General features: G+C 43.6%; 1 long non-coding RNA gene across 1 annotated transcript in view; it reads right to left on the reverse strand.

Annotated features, from left to right (window-relative positions):
* LOC148641333 (uncharacterized) overlaps nucleotides 1-3,776 on the reverse strand; it is a 338,459-nt gene extending 334,683 nt beyond the window's left edge. The window contains exon 1 of the long non-coding RNA XR_015929714.1: nucleotides 2,582-3,776. This is a non-coding gene — a long non-coding RNA (uncharacterized LOC148641333). The remainder of the gene's footprint in view (nucleotides 1-2,581) is intronic.
* Between the last annotated feature and the right edge of the window lie 3,278 nt (nucleotides 3,777-7,054).

Genomic DNA, 7,054 nt, shown 5'->3' on the forward strand with positions numbered 1-7,054 from the left:
GAATGCTTTCGCAATATCGATGAAGACTACTGCAATTTGTTTATGTGATTTTTTAGCATTTTCTAATAGGTATTGTAGGGTTGCTAGGTTTTCAGAGCAACCGGAGGCTTCAATGAAGCCTCTTTGCCTTTGGTTGATCGGGCAGGCTTTCTCGAGGCGTTTTGTTATGATTCTTGAGAAGAGTCTTAATAACATTGACCCGATGGTAATTGGTCTCCAGTTCCCGATATCTTCTAGGCTCTTCTCGTCGGATGTCTTTGGTATAAGGATTGTTTTGCATTGCTTTAATTTGTTGGGAATATGGCCTGTGATCAGCCATAGGTTGAAAAGTTGGAATAGTGTCACCCCATCACTTTCCAGTTCTTGTATTGCATGCCAGTCAATGTTGTCCGGGCCTGGTGCGGATGTCCTTTTTATTGCTTTTATATTCTCTTGTATTTCTTCTTCACTGATCAGGGATTCAAAGACTTCGTTGTCGGCTCTGCCTTTGGATGTGAAGCCATTCAGGCCGGGGAATGCTGTGTGTTCCTCCCACTTCTTTTTGTATGAGGAGTAGATTTCCTCAATATTGATTTTACATGTTGCATTTTCGGCCCCGTCAAGGATCAGGGATGCCAGCTTCGATTTGTTTTTGTTGTAAAGGGATTGGTGATACTTATATATCCTCCTTTTGTTTGCCCTCTTTCTAGTCCAAGACCATTCTTTGCCCTTGTGGTGTTCGGAGGTTTTTTTGTTCTTTTTGTTTACTGCTGACTTTTTGGGTTTTAATGTCTGCAGTAGTTTATCGGAGGCGATTTCGATTAGTTGTTTGATGGTTGTTGAGTCTTTGTTATCGGCGCTGATAGCCTCTTTTAGTGCTGGTTCAGTTTCCTCACTGTTAATTAAGTCTTTGGAAAGTCTTTTTAATTTAGATCTAATGCCTGTTCTTTTGGCATATGTTGGGGGTTTCGCTGTTCTTAGTCTGGCAGCTGGTGGGTCTGGTTTGTCATTTGCTGCTTGATTTACAAGGGGTTTTCTGCTTCTTGCAGGTCGTCTTTTTTCACCCACTTGTTTGTTGTTTTTTGTACCCAGCTCTTGTGCAATGAGCTGGTTAATGTTTTTTGCCCCTTTGTATTTTGTTTCTAGTGATTTTAGTTTTGTTAGTTCGTCTTCTGTCCAGATTTTGCTGGCATCTCTGTTCTTGGTTGTGTTAAGTTCTGTGATTCGTTCATCATTTCTGGTGTCAGGGTGGGCGTGTCTTTTATGTTGGGATAGCCCGGATTTTGTTAGGAAGTTTGAGTTGCAGATGTCGCACTTCCATTTGCCCTCGTTCTCTTTGGTTGTTTTATCGGTTTCCCCTTTACATTTGGGGAGATGACACTGAATAGAGTGGAGGTTTTTGTTGGTTATTTTTCATTTGGAGCATTGGTATTCTAGTGATACCTCGTTGTGTTTTTTGATGTAATGTTGTTGTGCCAATCTGGGTCTTCCGATTTTTTCTTCGCAGATGGCACACGTCTGGTCATCATTTGGTAGTGGTATTGTAATTGGTAGGTTGTTTGAGCCGTTAGGGAAGGCTGGTTCATCGAGCGATTCGTCACTCTCTGAGTTGTTGTCTTCATCTTCCTGAGAATGGATTGTGGACTCGTCGTCAGAGGCATAGGTTGAGTCGCACTCATTTTCATCCCAGATGTTCATCAGGAAGGGATCGCACTCTTGTATGAGACTTTCAATGTCTATGGCTTCATCGAAATGTTCCATAGACTTATATTGCGAGCCGTAGATCACGATAGCTTGCGCTATTCTGGGTGATGTTTCCGTGGGTTGGAGGGTGGTTCGACTTTTTTCTGACATGACCTGGGCCAAGTCGTCATGGGTTGTCTGTGTACTCACTGACACAAGTCGTAGTTCCCCATCTCCCGTTCTCGTGGGGGGCTTCATGTTACTGGGAAAGGACTCAGCCCTCGGTCCTTCCAGGGCGCCTTGTTGACCCGGGCGACATGCCATCCGGTATGGTAAATTACTTGTATTCATTTTCATTTTGGGTTTTCGCCTTGGTTACTGCCTAGTGGGTTGGCTGGCCCACAGGAGGGGTAAAATTTAGACCTCATTTGGCCTCCACTAACCCAACCTGGGCAGTGGAGTTACCAGCGGGACCGCGAGGAGGTAGAGGTCACTACGCTCCAGTCCCTTACCCAAGGGGACCTTAAGAGAGTCATAGTTACTCCCGCCGTTTACCCACGCTTCATTGAATTTCTTCACTTTGACATTCAGAGCACTGGGCAGAAATCACATCGCGTCAACACCCGCCGCGGGCCTTCGCGATGCTTTGTTTTAATTAAACAGTCGGATTCCCCTGGTCCGCACCAGTTCTAAGCCGGCTGCTAGGCGCCGGCCGAGGCCGCCCGCCGGCGCTCCCCCCCCCGGGCGGGAGGGGGTTGACCGACGCGCGCCGCAGCTGGGGAGATCCGCGGGAAGGGCCCGGCGTGCGTCCAGATTCGCCGCCGCGGCCAACAGCTTGCCCCCCTGGCAACCCGGCCTTCCCCCCGCCCTCCTCCCCGTAATCCCAAAGTTACGGATCTGACTTGCCGACTTCCCTTACCTACATTGTTCTAACATGCCAGAGGCTGTTCACCTTGGAGACCTGCTGCGGATATGGGTACGGCCCGGCGCGAGATTTACACCCTCTCCCCCGGATTTTCAAGGGCCAGCGAGAGCTCACCGGATGCCGCCGGAACCGCGACGCTTTCCAAGCGCGCCCTGCCCTTCACAAAGAAAAGAGAAAAGAGAACTCTCCCCGGGGCTCCCGCCGGCTTCTCCGGGTTCGGTCGTGTTACCGCACTGGGCGCCTCGCGGCGCCCGTCTCCGCCACTCCGGATTCGGGGATCTGAACCCGACTCCCTTTCGATCGGCCGGGGGCGACGGAGGCCATCGCCCCTCCCTTCCGAACGGCGCTCGCCCATCTCTTAGGACCGACTGACCCATGTTCAACTGCTGTTCACATGGAACCCTTCTCCTACGCTTTCTTTTCCGTATACCAGATATTATGGAACCACTTCAGAAGGGTGTCAGCCAGTCAGATTCCAGGAATCGGTACTTTAAAGAAAAAATACACACCAGTATTCCATTTCTCCCTAAACGTTTTAAGCATCAAAGTCTTTAACTAACATGTGAAATAGCGTGTAAAAAAGTGGTAGTTTTAAGCTTTTCTGCTAATATAATATGGAATCGCGTATCTAAAGAAATTAATAACGATATAATTATATTCGTGTACTGCGACAGGGCTGAGTAGGGCTGTTTTGCCTCTGCTCATGTGACTTCTCCAGTAGCCTGCTGGTCTATGTGCCCCACTAGTAACGCACAGGTTGTGTGTTCAAATCCAGCCGGCGCTGTGACTTTTCTTTTAACAAACATTTCTTTGAAAAAATAGAATAGCAATATTATGTACAATTAATTGACTTTTTATATTTCTAAATATCACAACATGATATTGTTCGAATCCAAGTCATTTTTAATAACAATGGGTAAACTGGGTAAACTATCACAAAGCTTTAGAGAACTTAACATTTCTATTATCAACAAATTGTAAATACGACGTTTACATTGGTGTTATTAATTTTTCACTTGAGTGTATGGAGGATTGTGAGAGCAGACCCCCCTCTTAGGCTGCGCAAACGATTTTTTACATTTTTATTAAGAAATGGAGGCTGTATGCGTTACAATATAAACATTAACTGTCAAACTTTAAATCAGCAGTTGATTTAAAGACAATCTGTCAAAGTGCAATGAAATACAATATTGTTGTTGTTATTGGTTTTTATCCTGTAAAGCGTTTTGAGAAGACACCTTTTAAAGCCGCTATATAAATCGCTGATTGTTATGGAATGTGTTTTCTTTCTTCTTTTTTTTCAGCATGGAATAAACCTATTACAGTAATTGATTCTTATGGATGCCCGGTTCCGCCGGGGATTCAAAATAAAACATGGAATCGCGTGTCTAAGGAAATAGCAGTATAACTATATCCATGCACAAACAGTAGCATGTTACATTATTAATTTGGTGTCTCCTCTTGCCAGAAAGCGCTAAATTGCATTTTGAGTGTGGTTTTTGACTTTTTTTAAATTACCACCCATACATAAGCTGATACTGTTTAGACTTTTAATTATTTAAAACTATATTACAGCAGCACAATTTGCTTTTTCACAAAACCTAGAGTAACAGAATGTCTTGCATTGTTCAGCTTTTCAGCTAAATATATTTATCGGTTACACCTGACACCCGACAAAAAACGGTTGAACAGCTCTGTTGGAGGTTTGCAGATCAGATCAGATTCCTTTCCCCCCACAAAAAGACAGACATATTAGTTGCTATTCACTGCGTGGCGAGCAGCTCCAATTTCAGGCGTAAGCGATAGATCCCAGTTTAGCCGATCTTGTTACAGCATGTTACAGTTTACTATTATTAACATTATTAATTTTAAGTGCTTAATGCCATTTTTTGACCACGCACGAATATTCTTATGTACATATCAAGGGAATCAGTGCGAATTGTAATACTAATTAAATGACCGCGGGCACCTACCACCCCCTCTGACAGCAGGAACATAACCCGTTCTCAGCTCAGCAGTTCATTACAATATAGGGTGTTCGAATCTTTTGCTGCCTCACAAAGCTTTAGAAAACATTTCTATTATCAACAAATTGTAAATACGACGTTTACATTGGCATTATTAATTTTTCAGTTGAGTGTATGGAGGATTGTCACTGTCACTGAGAGCAGTTAATTTAATGTATTTTTTAATTCACAATCAGACAAATGCAACATAAATTATCTTTGTCTTCCAAGTATCTTTCAGCATAGCTTTCTCTCCGTTTAGATTTATTTTTCTTTTTGTTTTTTTTTTGTTTTTATGTTTGATTTTGGGATCAAACGTGGAAAGATTAGATTGTAATCGTTTTTATTTTTTAAATACATTTTAGAAAAGTGTAATCTATACTAAAAAGTTGTATTTATTTAATACCACTCGATACTTATATTGATGGAGTTTAGTTGATACCGTTTAAACTTTTAATTATTTTAAATTGTATTTCAGCATTGTACACATTCTTAAAAGAGGAGAAAACGCAAGCCTTCTTTAGGTGTGAGGGTCTTCTGCTCGGAATGAAACGCTAAAATGTAATGTAGGCTCTGAATGGGTTCAATTATGATTTGGGCTTGATTAAGGTCACTGCCTTTCATCTAAAATCCTGCTTGAATCCTTCTAAACTAAAAATTAGACAAAAGAAGAGGCTCTGGTGAAATTTCTCTTTTTTTAATTTCTCTTGTTTTCTGGAAAAATATCTTACCCGCTGCCATCCGTGGACAGAAGGATTAAAAGAAGCCAGACAGGCAGGGGGAAGAGTGAGTTCTAAATAAAGAGGTATCCAGGTAACAGTGAAGGTAACAGCCGCAGACGTGGCCTACTTAGCCCACCAGGGTTACCCTACTCTCCAGGAGATAGCGCTCCAGGCGTTCCCCTGGGCCCTGGCGCCAACTGAGGTGCAGCGCCACGTGATGCTGGCCGCGCAAGTCCCCTTGGAGCAGGCCCCGGCTCTAGCTGAGCAGGCTGATGCCGTATTTGAGGAGACCGGTGGTCACCAACGAAGGGGCGCACGGGGAATCAGATGGGGAGGAGGAGACAGACAGCGTGGCGATGCTGGGGGAGCAACGACGGCTGGTCATCTGCCACCGCTGTGGGGAGAGGGGGCACATCGCCCGGGAGTGCCAGGCGCTGGAGCCCCGGGGACTCCAGATGCCGTCGGGAAACGGGAGGGGGGTGGCCTAAAGGGGGGAAGGCCACCCTTGAGCTACCCCCACTCCGGAAAGCCAGAAGGAGCGCTTCACCCCGCCTGCTGCCGTAAGAAGGGTGGCCGAAACGTTGTGTTCTCTTTCTTCTTTTTTTCAGCATGGAATAAACCTATTACTTGTTCCTTTGCAGCCTACGCATGCTGACGCAGCTACCCACCTGAACTAAAAAGAAGGTAGACTCTCGCCCTCTCTCTCTCTCTCTCGGGGGGGTGGTCGTGTGTCTCTGTCTGGTCGGGGCGCAGAAGAGCCGGCTGGCAGGTGGTGTAAAAATGCTTTTATTTATTCTTAATCAGACTCACATTCCTGAATGTTTGTGTGTATGTCTCTCTCTCTGCTGGCACGAGATTGGATTACATCAAATAATTAAAAATGACACAATTACCATAAAAACAAAACAACCAACAAAAACAACCATATAAACATAATACCAACCAAAAACATAGATAACCACAATACAATATCAAATATATCAAACCATTAAAGCAAAACCATCCTCGAATTATCAACAAATCTCAATATCTGGTACGAATTATTCTAAATACAAACCAAAAGCAGCCCGCAAACTCTCTCAAATTCTTCCAATTATCATAATCCCACCCCTTATGCAAAACCAAACCCTCTTCCCATCCCAGTTTTTTCTCTTTATCATAAACAAAATCCATCTCGATTTTCAACATAAAGCATTACACAAAATCAATACCTCATCACTCCATATTCAACAACGATAATTCACAAACAGCCAGAACATGTAACTCCACATTCGCAAATACACCTCATTTCCATAGCCACGCCCCTTATGTAAATCCAACTGTCCAAACACCCCTGTTCTAATCAATTAAGCTTCCCCCTCTTTCACTTCTTTTTCCTCACCTTCAATCTTATCGCTCCCCCTTTACTCTCACCATCTGATTAAGAATGATTAAAAGCATTGTATTTTTGTCTGGGTGCTGACAAAGTAAGCACTCTCTCTCTCCGCTGGTGTTTGTATATGTTTTATTTTTAAATACATTTTATCAAAGAAAAGTATTTAAAAAAGATTTCTATATTTGTCTTTATTTAGTGGTTTCATTAGTGACAAAGGCTAAACTTTCTTGGAAAAATGTATTTTATGTAAACAATGTTTGCTATTAATTCATTCAGGGCTTACTGACAGAATTGCTGTTTTTTATGCAAGCCAAAAAATTTCGGTGCCGTCGTCTCCACTTTAAAGGTACCCCCGTGCTGGAAG

This window comes from Lepisosteus platostomus, chromosome 24 (assembly GCF_059453375.1).
Source record: "Lepisosteus platostomus isolate fLepPlt1 chromosome 24, fLepPlt1.hap1, whole genome shotgun sequence".
Taxonomy (NCBI): Eukaryota; Metazoa; Chordata; class Actinopteri; order Semionotiformes; family Lepisosteidae; genus Lepisosteus; species Lepisosteus platostomus.